At 36.4% G+C, this 15,642-nt stretch overlaps 1 protein-coding gene across 9 annotated transcripts in view; it reads right to left on the reverse strand.

Moving 5' to 3' along the window:
• LOC148940742 (uncharacterized) overlaps positions 1-15,642 on the reverse strand; it is a 57,615-nt gene that overhangs the window by 14,233 nt on the left and 27,740 nt on the right. For 2 of the 9 annotated variants that reach the window (XR_016143363.1, XM_089105230.1), the window contains exon 1: positions 3,537-3,925. The exons of 5 other annotated variants lie outside the window; for them this stretch is intronic. The gene's annotated coding sequence lies outside the window, so the exon portion shown is untranslated. Of the gene's footprint in view, positions 1-3,536; positions 3,926-15,642 lie in introns of those variants that run through there. 2 more of the 9 variants (XM_089105234.1, XM_089105232.1) reach the window with 2 other exon arrangements.

The following is a 15,642-nucleotide window of genomic DNA, read 5'->3' on the forward strand; positions in this document are numbered from 1 at the left end:
CGAGGTCAGTTTTCGATTTCTGTGTTTTCATGATCATGGCCTTAGCAATACCAACTGTTTTCTCAGTGAGTCCGTTGGACTGAGGATGGTTCGGGCTAGAGATGTTGTGTTGTATTCCCCACTGTCTCATGAAATCCTTGAACGTTTCTGAAGTGAATTGTGGGCAATTATCAGATGTAATCATCAAGGGTATCCCGAATCTAGATATGTAATATTTTAGATTCTGTATTATGTGTTTCGTTTATTTATTTATTCCCAGCTCAACAGATTAAAAAAATCAACTGTAATAATCCACTATGATCAGAGATTATCTTCCGGATATGTAAAACAGATCAATGCCAACATGCTCCCATGGGTAGCTGGGAATATTGTGATGAAGCAAAGGTTTTCTTGCATTTGCTTTAGAATAATTGCAGCATGCATCACACTTATTGACAAAATTTTCTATTGTCTGTCTCATATTTGGCCAGAAAATGACTGATCTGGCTGTGTGTTTTGTCTTCTCAATACCAAGATGTGAAGCATGGATGCTTTGCATTACAGCAATTTGCATGCTGTCTGGGATGACAAGACAGTCATCTTTCATGATGATGTCATCAACAACACTGAGATTACTTTTTACTGTCCAGAATTCAGCTATAGATGACGGAACCATTGATCTTTTTTTGGGCCAACCTTCTTCTACCATTTTCCTCAGAACCCTCAGCTGTGGATTTCTGAGCATTTCTTGTTTCAACTCAGATAGCTTTTCTTGACTGATTGGTAGTAGTTTCATAACAGAGTGTACATAGTATTCAATTTCTCTGTGAAGCAATGGTTCCTCAGTTTCTAAGTGGAGCCGGGAGAGGGTATCTGGGATCGGTATTTTGGTGCCTGGTCGATATGTTATACTGAAATCATAGGGTTGTAGATGTAACAGCATTCTTTGAAGTCTTGGCGACGACTTATTGATCGGCCGATTGAGGATTGTTTCCAGGGGTTTATGGTCACTGATGACTTGGAAGTGACGCCCATAGAGATACTGATGAAAATGGCGACATCCAAAAACAATGGCATACAGCTTCTTTTCGATTTGCGAGTATCTCTGCTCTGTTTCATTCAGCGATTTCGATGCAAATGAAACAATTTTATTCTCTTGAGGCAGGACAGCACCAAGTCCTGATTTGGAAGCTTCAACTTGGATATCTATTTGATTTTTGTCGGATTGATGAGCAAAAGAGTTGTTATGATCATTGCTTGAATTTTTCTGAGTGCGTCGTTGTGTTAATTCATACAGTTGCAGTGCTTCTGCTTATCTAAGGTCCTAAGAGGGTCATTTAGGCTTGACACATTTTAGATAGAGAGTGAGAGTTCGATTAGCATCCCAAGGGTTGTTGGTAGTTCTTCCTGGGATTTGGGTGATGGCATTTTCTCTATTGCTCGGATTTTCTCGGGATCTGGATGGATTCCGTTTTCGGAAATGATGCGTCCAAAGTAAGGTATCGAAACTGATTTGAAGATGCACTTATCTTTGTTAAGCTTGACTCCCTTTTCTATAGCTCTTAAAAGGGTTTTTTGAAGATTTCTGTCATGGTCCTCTTCAGATACACCAGAGATGATCATGTCATCCGAGATTACTGAGAATCTCTTGAGGTTGCTGAATGCCTCTTCCATGTGGCGTTGGAAATCATCTTGTGCAGACTTGAGTCCAAAGGGCATACGTCTAAATTTGTATCGCCCATATGGAGTTGAGAATGTAGTCAGTTCGGAAGATTCGTCATCAAGACATAAGTTCCAATATCCTGTTCGGGCATCTAGCTTGGAGAAGTACTTAGCGCCTACATGCTTTTGCACAGCTTCCTCAAAAGTTGGAATAGGATGGTGGGGTCTCTTTATGGCTTTGTTGAGATCGTGAGGATCTATACAGACTCTCAAGGTTCCATCTGGTTTCTCAACAACCACAGCTGAGTTCACCCAATCAGTTGGATGGGTCACCTCCTCGATGACTCCTAGGTTTTCCATACGATCTAGTTCTTCCTTGAATTTGGACTGGAGACTCAAGGGGATTCATCTCGTGGGTTGAATGGATGGCTGTGCACCTTCCTTGAGGATTATTTTACATTCACCTTCCAGTTTCCCAACTCCTTCAAATAGGTCGGAAAATTCGGTGAGTATCTTATCGGTGCTGAGCTGTCCAGATTGAAGACTAAGTATCAGCTTTATCAGGTTCAGCTTACAACTCGCACTGAAGCCAAGGATAGGAGTAGGGGCTGACTGCACTACAAAAAACTCTATGGGTTGACTATCATTTGATTTGTAGGCACAGTCGATCTTACATGTCCCCAGGACGGGAATAGTCTGACCGCAAAAGCCTGTTAAAATGTGGTTTTAGGGTGGATTGCAGGTTCTGGATTCAGTCTTTCCACCGTCTGTCTGGTAATGTTACTAGCTTGTGCCCCTATGTCAATCTTGATTTTCACACTGAACTGGTTGGCGATTCTTAGTTTAGCATATGGCTGGTCATCAGCTTTATCCATCATTAGTTGATGGATGAATAGTTCGTCAGTTTGTTGAGCTTCAGAACTGATGATGTTCACAGTCTTTTTGCTACCACGGTAGACACGTGCAAAATGGTTGGGTTTTTTGCAGTTACTGCAGATCTTCCCTTTTGCAGGGCACTGGTGATTCTGTGAATAGTCTCCGCCACAGAAGTAACATTCACGGTTTTCAATTCGGTCACGATTGGGTTTCCACAGTCTATTTTGATTCTTCTTGATGATATCAACTTCTTGTTTTCCATGACTAGTTGATTCTGCTGACATTGTCTTAAGTTGTACCTGGGTTTCTGTGTAGGATCTTGCTACTTTGATAGCATCTGAGAGAGCCAATTTGGATCCCGATTGCAGTAGTCTTTCACAAATCTTCTGGGATGATGTTCCGAAGATGAGGCGATCACGGACCATTTCGTCAACAATCGTAGCTCCATATGAGCAGTCTCGCACTAAGATTTTCAGTTCAGTTGCATATTGTTCAATAGTTTCGCCTTCCCTTTGGTCACGTTTGTGGAATGTATATTGGGAGAATATGGGGTTTGATTGTGGATTAAAGTAGTCATCAAATTTGGCAAGGTATACACAAATTTTGTCTTTTTCATCAGCTGCTAGCATCCAAGTGCTGAACACATCTCGTCCTTTTTCACCAAGCCAAATTAGCAGATATGCACACTTGATTTTCTCACTTTTTCTGCTCAAGGGTCCATCAAACATTAGATTAGCATGACTTTTGAATCTAGTCCAAGCCTCTTTTAGATTGTCCGATTCCCAGTTCAGCTCAGGATATGGGACGGTGGTATCCATCTTCTACTCTGACACCATGTAACGATGTGTCTCTGCAAGCATATACTTCAAAAACCCATGTCACAAAACCTGAAATAATACAAGCATAAGCAAAGCACAAGCAATACATAACAGCAAGCATAAGCAAAAGCACAAGCAATACATAACAGCACACATACACAAAATACAAGCAAAGCATGGCAAGTAAGTAAGGAATATTACAAGATCAAGACATCACTTTCAGAGCTAAAAATAGAATTTATAGTGTTATCAATTGGTATATCCAAAAAGTCTCTGCTAGAATAAAAACGCTGTTTCTAACTTGTGTTCAACCTGATTTTGTTGAATCTGGAATCCACTAAAATACTATGCTTGAATGACACTCAGGGTTCCATAATTTATGATGCAGATTCAAAAATTCACAGTTGATAAAATCTGCCTGGACAGGACACCGACTAAAAGTCAGAAAGGATATTGAATAAAAAACTTTGTTAAAATTCTAGTTGATGAGCTTCTTGCTATTTTCAAAAGTAGTTGAGTTAGGCAAATAAATCTTTCAGGAGTGAATCTAGAGCCAAAAATACACCCTGGAAGATAAACCCTTTCCCAATTTCCAGGGCTTAAAAGATTGCACCCATAACAGGTTTACACCAATATGAATTCTGACAAAAAATATTTTACCTCAATTTTAAATTACTGTTTCATTGGCTTTAATTTTTCAAAATGCAATTCTTGTCATTTCAGCAGAATTTTAAGTCACATCAAGAGTTTCTCCTTGTATTTAAGAAAGGGATTTACTGATCTATAAAATCTTACAAATACGGATTAAGCAAAGTTATAAGTCTAAAAACACTTTACTTGTGCCTCATTTGAGTAGAACATTTATTTTGAAAGCTTTCAATTTTATGACACAAAGATTCTTAAACTTCAACATGGATTAGGGTTCTCTGGAGTGACAACGAGAAGAGGTAGGTGTATCAAAATGTCTTCTCAGGAGATCATTAAGGTTCAGAATACATTCAGTGGTTTCATTCACCTAACCCAACTAATAGTAATGATATATAGTAATGAACTAATAGCAATGATACAAATGCAATACTGGTTGCATTTATTTGGGAAGAGCATAAAAAAGGGATTGAGCAAGGTGTTCACCTTCTCCCTATGTAAGTTAAAGAATATTGTCAATTTTTAACAATTCTGGCTCTAAGACCCATTATATTGGTAAGAGACCTCTTTTAGGGAAAGATGGCTTTTTATAGCATTCTGGAAAAATAGAGATGGGTTTTTGACCCCTATTTTGCTGGAGCATGATACAATGTGAGCATAGTAACGAGATCCCCACCTTCTTGGTGAAATTTTCACCAATAGCTTGTCATTGTAAATTCAGAATGTGGTCTATGTTTTGACAGGCAATTGAAATGAAAAAATTATATTTAGTATTTGTGATTTATAGCATAAATATCAAGCAGTAAAAGTTGCATTTTTAGAATCAGAATAGACAATCAGCTTTCTGTTAATATTTGAATAAAATTGAAACACTTAAAGCATATTTACATCAAAATATGATAACTAGTATTTCTAAAGAGGTCCTTCAGGGTAAATCAATAAACTAAAAGTTTCAAGTGTCTGATCTTAAATAATTTAAATAATAAACATATTGATGCATAGCTTAGATTTTTAACTATTCATTGATATATACATACAATTCTTCTCAATTCCTATTAGGTAAAAAGATGTGAGGGTTTGAGTTTTACATAATTTTGCTTAATTGCATACAGGTGTTTGGTAAAATTCTAGTTTAGCTACTTTTTGCTATCTTGGAAAGGGGGTTAGGTTAGGAAAATGAAACTTTCAGTATTGATTCCAGGGCCAAAAACATATTCTGAGAAAGTATTGAAAAGCTTCTATGCTAACCCTCTTCTGATTGCCAAGTCTTGGAAATTTGCCTACTTGACAGTCTGTGCCTATAGAAATTAAAAAAAAAAAAAAAACCTTTTACCTTAATTTTCAGTTATCAATTTCTTTTTCTATAGTTTTAGGATACTTGTCTATTATATAATATACACCTGAGAAGTGAAGTTTGCTGACAATAAAATACAATGAAAATATAATTCTATATTCTATCCCAAACAGAAGGAAAAGTTCATTATAAAGCAATTCTTGGCCTAGTTCATTATTAATGCAATTCTTGATGACACCAGTTAGTTTGCTTTGACTAGTATTAGAACAGTGTCTCACTACGGATGTTAAAGAATCAGGTAAATGTCTTGCAGTTCATATTATTGACTTACAAATAAAAGTAAACATACCACTTGATGCCTTTTTTTATGCTCTTTTCAAATATAATAATCATTTTTGCCACAAAAGAATTTCACACCCACCCCTATATATACCCATTCAGGGTATTTATTTGAACATTAGGGGTGAGGGTAAAGTTTAAACTTTCCTCTCATTTGCATCATAAATAAATTTACCCCCCCCCCCTAATGTACAAAAATATATCCTGAATTGGTATATATATATATATACAAGGGTGGGGTAAAATTCATTTGCAGCAAAAATAATTATTATACTTGGAAAGAACATAAAAAAGGCATCAAGTGGTATGTTTACTTTATTAGTAAGTCAATAATATGAACTGCATAAAATTTACCAGGAATCATTTCAGATTGTTGAAAGGGCTACAACACAACTGAGCTGGAACAAGCAGGTTTCACTCATTTGAAAGTGAACCACAAAAATAATTTTGTTGACCCAGAAACTGGTGCCTCTACCCAAAAAGTAGAGAGAATGTGGGGTTCCCCAAAATGAAGGAACAAACAGCACCAAGGTTTATCCCATCATCATTTACATTCATATTTAGTAGAAAACATGCAGCAAGCTGCAGTAAGGACAGAATGCTGAATTCATTTTAATGTGATTCTTTAGGACATTTCTGTGTTCTGGGAGCATATTTCTAAGTTGTAGTGTTAATAATTTTGCTACTAAAGTATTCTATTTTAATTTTTTTTATTAGGTTAAATAGGTTTGGTTAGGTTGGTTTAGGATGTGCATTTAATAGATGCTATGCTTTACCCCCACCCCTAATGTGCAAATATATAGCCCAAATTTGTTTCTGAACTATTATATTCTCATCAAAATTTTGTTTTTATTTCATTTGCATTCACCAAAATTCACTTCTCCCATAAGGTTTTATATAATAGACTAGTACCAGTTTCAATTCTGAAAATACAATTCCTGTTATTAGAGTACAGTTTTAAACCATATCAATGAGGTTTTTCTTAATTATAGAAAATGCATTTCTAGATCTTTGAAACTTCAGAAAACCGTTTTGTTTTACTTCACTTATGCAGAAGATGTATGTTGCAAGGTTTCACTTTTGTAACATAAGGATTTTTAAAGGTCATTAAAGTCATTGCCCTCAAAAGGGAGAAGGAATGGAGGTATGTATTACAAAATACCTTCCCAGAACATACTTTAGTCTGCAGACCAACCCCTGAAAGTTTCACTTTCCTAACCTAACCCCTTTCAAAGTTAGCAAATTAGTAGCTAAGCTAGAATTTTACCCATGTTTTTTTCACCCCACAAGAATTCTTGCTACATTACATCAAACCTCTAATGGAATCCACTGAGACTGAAAACCAAGCTTGGTAATTTTTTGTTATTCATATTATTGACTTACAAATAAAGTAAACATAGGCTTATCACTCAATATCTCTTTTATTCTCTTTCCAAATATAATGATCATTTTGAAATGAATTTTACCCCCACCCCTATATATACCAATTCAGGGTATAGGCTATATTTGCAAATTAGGGGGATGGGGATTAATTTTATTGCTTATGTAAATGAGAGGTAAGTTTAAACATCCCCCCCTTAATGTGCAAATATATACCCTGAATTGGTATCAATAGGGGTGGGGGCAGAATTCATTTCCAACAAAATGATTATTATATTTGGAAAGAGCATAAAAAAGGCATCAAGAGGTATGTTTACTTTATTCATATGAATAAAGTAAATATGAATAACAAAAAATTTACCCAAAACTTAGGCTATGGGACAGATATAGACGGGAAGAAAAGACGAATTAAAATTGAAATAAACCAAATGTATTTAAAATTGCTATTTCCCAAGTAGGGATAGCTCTGTGCCACGGTTTGTTGATTAAATCACAAGGGGCTCTGCCCTTGGGGTCCCTGACGCCTGTACACTCGTTTTGTTGTGCATTTTTGGCCTTGGCTTGCTTTGACTGTCATTGTGCTTTGTGCAAATTTTCCCAGATTCCTGCATACTGTAACTACTAAAGTGCTGAGAGTGCTTAGCAACCCATTTTTACCCTGCTTTGAAATTTAGTGCTGAGCCTGCTTTTGATTTATTTTGCTTGCTTAATTTATTATTGACTGAGGCTCCCCCCCCTCTTCTTGTAGCTTATTTGTTTTATTTATTTGACATTTTACTTCTTTTGTGATTTTATTTTGTTGTTTTACCTGATTATTTTTAACCCATTGGGTTTTTTTTTTTTATTTGTGATGACTGACAGGACAATTAGTAGTCCTGTCATCCCTGACCCAAATAACTCTAGTGTTAGGATTTTGGCTTTAGGTATTTGAGGTCCAAATGAGTCCACTAGGTTGTTGACATTAGGTAGTAGAACAGTCATTGCCAAAAAACTTTTTGAACACCTCCATAATCATGAGTGCAGGGGCCATTATGATTCAATGTTAGAAAGACTTGGACCAGATGGCTCCATTATAATAATAGTTGCAAACCAATCAGTGGTTACTGCTATACCTTCAATTTCAGATATAACAGTAAATGGCTGTAAAGTAAAGTTTGTGCTTGGTCCTAGTTCCAACCCTGCTTTAATCAGAAATAGAAAAGGAATTGTATTCTTCCCATCTGAGGAGTTCACCCACCTGGATGACTTTGTCAGGGAGGTGCAAGTTGACAATAGAATAGAACATGTGGCATTGACCTTTAAAAACCCAAGCCCTTCAGTTATCCCCCTGGTTTGCACCTTAAATGAGGATGTTCAGTTCCCTCTGAAAATCTCTGTTTGGGGTGCAAGGTATACAGTTAAGCAGTGTATTCCCCAGGCAGTACAGTGCTTCAATTGCCAAGGTTTTGGCCACATGACTTCAAATTGCTGCAGAGGCAGAAGATGCCTATTATGTAGTGGACAACACTCATAATGAATGCCCCCAATTCAAAACAATTAAGCATGATTAGGTACTCAAGTGCCCTGACTGCAGTGGTAACCATGCTGCTAATGCTAGAGAATGCCCAGTATTCATGGAGAAGAAAGCAATTGTAACGTATTCCTTCACTAATAATATCCCCATGAGGACTGCTGCCAAGGTCCAGAAGAAGGGATTCCCAACACAAACTAAACATGTCCCTATGGCCCATAAATACTCCTTCCCTCCTTTGACACCTAACCACCATCCAGTTGAGGACCTGAACAAGATATGTAACCATGTTTGAAGGTGTTACAAAGCAGATCTCTGATCTGGCTGAGACAATAACATCACTTTGCAAACTAGTCTCTCAGATACTACCAGCTAATCTTCAAAATGCAGTCCTTAGCCTGTCCAACATTGCTGAAAATTGCTCCAACATTGCCTAAACAGAGTTGAATCAAGCCCTACAACCAGTAACAACCCATCCCAAACCAGCAGCTCAAGGGCTCCTGGAATAAAACATAAAGGGAAGGAGGCTATACCTAGCCCAGAAGGTAGTAGTAATAAGCTAGAGATCCAGGTTAACCCCCTCACACACAAATGACTAGCTCCCTTTCAGTGTTCCAACTAAATATCCAGGGATTCAACCAAGCCAAAAGAAAAGAACTCCAAAATATTTTAGTCAGGCATACTCCTGCTATTTTCCTACTTCAAGAAACTTTCTTAAAACAGGAGAATACTGTCCATGATTTCAAGGGGTACAATATTGCCTGTTGGAACAGAGTCCACAAAACAGGTGGTGGCCTACTGTCACTTGTGAAAAATGACCTAGCTTTTAGAATACATGACCCCAGTCCACAAGGGGAAATGGAGGTAGGTGTAATTGACACAAAACTACTGGGAAGCAATAAGTGGATTAGTATTGCTAACTGTTATGCCCCAAAGACAAATAATTTATCCCTGAATCAATTCAAACTGATTGTGAACGCATGTGGCCCTGTGAAAATAATTAGTGGCGACTTTAACCTACACCCCAGAATGTGGGACACTGTATCACCAGAAGATTCAATTGCAACCCCTCTAACCAATTACACCCTGGAACCCATAAATAAGTTGTCCCTTGTCACCTCCAAAGACTTAGACACAGCTGAACCCTCAGACAGGCAAGTACTCAACCATTGACCTCACTTTCACATCATCAGATATTATAAATAGTGTAGAAATTCAAAAACCCTGTGACTGTGATTCCAACCACAAGGTTCTAACATTAACACTAGAGATCAAGCCAGTAAGGTCAAGGTACCAGTGAAATTCTGGAAATTCCAAGACGAACTCTCGAACTCCTGGAAACACAACTTAGACCAAAAGGCTTCAGAAATTAAGATAAGTGATGAGTCAGTGGAATCATTATCTAATAAGATTACTTCAGCTATCATAGCTTCTTCAGAAAAAATATTTGGTTACAAACAACCTCATCCCAAGAGACAAAATTCCACTCCTGGATGGAACAATAAATGCCAGAAAGCCTACCTAGAGAAGAAAAAAGCAAAAAAATAACTTCTCTAGATGCCCCTCAATTGAGAATAAAATAGTTTTCAAGCAAAAGACAGCAGAATTCAAAAAGACACTAAAGACTGAGACACAAGATAGATGGAGAATGCTCATTGAAGAATAATTTGGCCACAACACCCCTGTTCAAGAGCTATGGAGAAATTTTCAGTTTTTTTTCAGGTAAAAAGAAGAAGAACACCCATCCCTGCAGAAATACAGATGGGAAGGACTACAGAATTTTCAACCAATGAGAAACTTAATCTCTTCTTAGAAAATTTTTTGCATGTAGATACACCATTGCTGTACACACCATATCAACTCAGTCTAAAGAATGGTACTCTTCCCTTTTCCCATTTCAGCTTTTAGGAAGTTAAAAACACTATTTCAAAGCTCCAGCCTGGTGCAACTGGCCCTGATGGAATTCACAATTGAAAAATTTGCCAGATACATTTGTTGAGCTACTGACAGAGTTATTCAATAGATCTGTCATAGAGTCATCAATACCATCTGAATGGAATAAGGCAACAGCGATCCCACTTCTCAAGGCAGGAAAAAACCCTAAGCTGGTTAATTCAAACTACCCCATATCACTCACCTCTTGTGTTACAAAACTAATTGAGAGGGTAATAAAACAAAGAATTTTAACCCCATTATCAACCCCACATCCAAATTGAACAGCTCGGATTTCTCCCTGGAAGGAGCACCACAGATGCCTTAGTTAGACTAGAGCATCTGATCAAACAAAGCTTCTAAAAAGGAAAAGCAGCTCATGTGATATTTTTAGACATGGAATCAGCATTTGATAGAGTAGATATAAGGCAACTAATCAGAAAGCTATCTGTAATGGGCTTACCAGACCTACTGGTAAATTTGATCCACCAATTTTTGATGGGTAGGGAGGTTCAGGCCTCCTCAGAGTTTAAGAGGAAAGCATTTGGCATTGGACTCCCTCAAGGGGCTGTTCTAAGTCCATTTCTCTTCTCAGTTTATTGTCATGATAAAAGCCTGGAAAATGTTCTTGGAGCAGAGCTGTTTCTGTATGCTGATGATATTGCTGTTCAGTTGTGGGGAGAGACCCTTTATGCTTACAGTAAGCCTCTCAAAAAGCTGTAGATATGCTATCAATTTGGGCAAAAAGTAATAATATGGTCTTCTCAAGCCATAAGTCAGTTAGTGTGCTTTTCCACAAAATGCATAACCTGGATGCTTTCAAACCACTGGTAAAACTGAATGGACATGGGATTGTGGTTGCAGAACATGCACGCTTTCTGGGAGTTAAATTTGACCAAAAACTGACATGGAAACCCTATCTGGATGAGCTGAATGGCAGTCTCAAACAAAGACAAAACTTCATTAATGCTCTTTCAAGCAAGCTAGTGATTACACACTGAGACACCCAAGCAAGCTACCCAAGTTAGACACCCAAGCAAGCTAGTGATTACAGAAGGCACAGAATAATCAAGTGATACAAATGCATATGACTGATTGGTCGAATGCGTCAAACCCCAAACAACAACAGATGTAGACTGTATGTCCATTTTTACGCCAAATAATCAAGATGTGGGTTCAACATGGGTAAAATTCTACTTTAGTTACTTTTCGCTATCTTGGAAAGGGGTTGGGTTAGAAAAATGAAACTTTCAGGGATGGATCTACATGCTAAGGTATGTCACGGGAAGGTACTTTGAAATACCTACCTCCACTCCTCCCCCTTCTATATAATGATAAATTACTGCACATTACTAGTTGTTTTAGCCCACATTTCATCCTATATTACTATCATAATTATAAATCACTGCTTACCTTACACAACTTCAGCTTTTAACCTTGTTCATTAAAATATATTCCAAAATCCTATTTCCTATTTCCCTTTAAACTTATTTACTATCTAGTTGACAACCTACGTCTGCTTATGGAACCCGTTTGTGGTGTCACAACTTTGCTTATCATAACCCCTTTAACAGTAGCATGCTGGTGCCATGGGGTAGAAGGCAACTCTGTGTTGATAAGCCATTTAAACTTTATTAATTAGGGAAAGATTTGACAAGAGATAGACCAGTAAAAAAATCCAAATTGTTTTTAGAGGACAAATTATGTTATGAGAAGATGTTTTTATTTTGATAGGTTCATGCGCTCATGAAGGGAAGAGGTTTTTGAAATCCCCCTTCTCCCCAAACTCAAAATTTTATAAAATTCTACTTTAGAAGCTTTTTAAATATTTCTAAAGCACAAAACTAATTGATAAGAGGGCTACAAACACCAGAATTGACTTTAGAAGACAAGTAACGTCATGAGAAGATGTTTTTGAAATCCCCCCTCCCCAAAACTCAAAAATGTCTAAAATTCTACTGAAGAAGCTTTTTAAATATTTCTAAAGCACTAATAGATAGAGCGCTACAAATATCAGAATTGACTTCAGAGGACAAATTATGTCATGGAAAGATGTCGTTGAAATCCCCTTCCCTACAAGCTCAAAATTTTCCAAAATTTTACTGCGAAAGCTTTTTATATATTTATAAAGTACCAAAAGAAAGAGCGTTATAAAAATTAGAATCAACTTTAGAGGACAAATCATATAAAGGGAAGATGTTTTTAACATCCCCCTTCCCCCCCAAGCTCAACACTTTAAAAAGTTTTACTTTAGAAACTTTTTTTAATATTTCTAAAGCGCTACAAACATCAGAATCGACTTTAGAGGACAAGTTATGTCATGTGAAGATGTTTTTGAAATCCCCCTTCCCCCCGAACTCAAAATTTTCCAAAATTCTACTTTAGAAGCTTTTTTAAATATTTCTAAAGCGCTAAGACATAGAGCGCTACAAACATCAGAATCGACTTTAGAGGACAAGTTATATCATGGGGAGATGTTTTTGAAATTCCCCTTCCCCCCAAACTCAAAATTTTCGAAAATTCTACTCTAGAAGCTTTTTAAATATTTCCCAATCACTAACAGATAGCGCGCTAAATACATCAGAATCGAATTTAGAGGCCAAATTAATTCTAAAATAATTCCCCCTTCCCCCCAAACTCAAAATTTTGTTGAAATCCCCCTTCACCCCAAACTCAAAATTTTCTAAAATTCTACTTTAGAAGCTTTTTTAAATATTTCTAATGCGCTAAGGCATAGAGCCCTTACAAACATCAGAATCAACTTTAGAGGACAAATTATGTTATGGGAAGAGGTTCTTGAAATCCCCCTTCCCCCCAAACTCAAAATTTTCCAAAATTCTACTTTAGAAGCTTTTTTAAATATTTCTATAGCACTAAGACAGAGAGGGCTACAAACATCAGAATTGACTTTAGAGGACAATTTATGTCATGGGAATATGTTTTTGAAATCCCCCTTTGTCCCATACTCAAAATTTTCCAAAATTCTACTTCAGAGACTTTTTTAAACATTTCTAAAGCGCTAAGACATAGAGGGCTACAAACATCAGAATCGACTTTAGAGGACAATTTATGTCATGCGAAGAAGTTTTTGAAATCCCCCTTTGCCCCATACTCACAATTTTCCAAAATTCTACCTTAGAAGCTTTTTTAAATATTTCTAAAGCACTAAGACATAGAACGCTACAAACATCAGAATCGACTTTAGAAAACAAGTTATGTCATGGGAGATGTTTTTGAAATTCCCCTTCCCCCCAAACTCAAAATTTTCTAAAATTCAACTCTAGAAGCTTTTTAAATATTTCCAAAGCACTAACAGATAGTGTGCTAAAAACATCAGAATCAACTTTAGAGGCCAAATTAATTCTACAATAATTCCCCCTTCCCCCCAAACTCAAAATTTTCCAAAATTCCAGATGTTTGTAGCCATCTATCAATTAGTGCTTTAGAAATATTTAAAAAGCTTCTAAAGTAGAATTTTAGAAAATTTTGAGTTTGGGGGGAAGTGGGATTTCAAAAACATCTTCCCATAACATAATTTGTCCTCTGAAGTCAATTCTGATATTTGTAGCATTCTATCTATTAGTGCTTTAGAAATATTTAAAAAACTTCTTAAGTAGAATTTTAGACATTTTTGAGTTTTGGTGAGGGGGGGATTTTAAGAACATCTTCCCATAATATAATTTTTCCTTTAAAGTTGATTCTGATGTTTGTAGCGCTCTAGGTCATAGCGCTTTAGAAATATTTAAAAAATCTTCTAAAGTAAAATTTTGAGTTTGGGGGGAAGGGGGATTTAAAAAACATCTTCCAGTGAAATAATGTGTCCACTGAAAGTTGATTCTGATGTTTGTAGCGCTCTATGCCTTAGCTCTTTAGAAATATTTAAAAAAGCTTATAAAGAAAAATTTTGGAAAATTTTGAGTTTGGGGGGAAGGGGATTTCAAAAACATCTTCCCATTAAATAATTTGTCCTCTGAAGCTGATTCTGATATTTGTAGTGCTCTATCTATTAGTGCTTTAGAAATATTTAAAAAGCTTCTAAAGCAGAATATTTGAAAATTTTTAGTTTGGGGGGAAGGGAGATTTCAAGAACATCTTCCCATAACATAATTTGTCCTCTGAAAGTTGATTCTGATGTTTGTAGTGCTCTATGTCTTAGCGCTTTAGAAATATTTAAAAAAGCTTCTAAAGTAAAATTTTGAGTTTGGGGGGAAGGGGGATTTCAAAAACATCTTTTAATAACATAATTTGTCCTATGAAAGTTGATTCTGATGTTTTTAGTGCTCTACGCCTTAGCACTTTAGAAATATTTAAAAAAGCTTCTAAAGAAAAATTTTGGAAAATTTTGAGTTTGGGGGGAAGGGGATTTCAAAAACATCTTCCCATTAAATAATTTGTCCTCTGAAGCTGATTCTGATATTTGTAGTGCTCTATCTATTAGTGCTTTAGAAATATTTAAAAAGCTTCTAAAGCAGAATATTTGAAAATTTTTAGTTTGGGGGGAAGGGAGATTTCAAGAACATCTTCCCATAACATAATTTGTCCTCTGAAAGTTGATTCTGATGATCTTAGTGCTTTAGAAATATTTAAAAAAACTTCTAAAGTAAAATTTTGAGTTTGGGGGGAAAGTGGATTTCAAAAACATCTTCCCGTAACATAATTTGTCCTCTAAAGTTGATTCTGATGTTTGTAGCACTCTATGTCTTAGCGCTTTAGAAATATTGGAAGGGGGATTTAAAGAAAAATTTTGTGTTTGGGGGGAAGGGGGATTTCAAAAACATCTTCCCATAATATAATTTGTCCTCTGAAGTCGATCCTGATATTTGTAGCGCTCTATCTATTAGTGCTTTAGAAATATTTCAAAAGCTTCTTAAGTAGAATTTTAGACAATTTTGAGTTTGGGGGAGGGGGGATTTCAAAAACATCTTCCCATGACATAACTTGTCTTCTAAAGTCAATTCGGATGTTTGTAGCCCTCTATAAATGAGTGCTTTAGAAATATTTAACAAGCTTCTAAAGTAGAATTTTAGAAAATTTTGAGTTTGGGGAGAAGGGGGATTTTAAAAACCTCGTCCCGTGATATAATGTGTCCTCTGAAGTTGATTCTGATACTTTTAGCACTCTATCTATTAGTGCTTTAGAAATATTTTAAAAGCTTCTAAAGTAAAATTTTTGAAAATTTTGAGTTTGGGGGAAGGGGGATTTCAAAA

The sequence above is a fragment of the Artemia sp. Qi Xiang Cuo genome, chromosome 19 (assembly GCF_049724085.1).
Source record: "Artemia sp. Qi Xiang Cuo chromosome 19, ASM4972408v1, whole genome shotgun sequence".
In the NCBI taxonomy this organism is placed as follows: Eukaryota; Metazoa; Arthropoda; class Branchiopoda; order Anostraca; family Artemiidae; genus Artemia; species Artemia sp. Qi Xiang Cuo.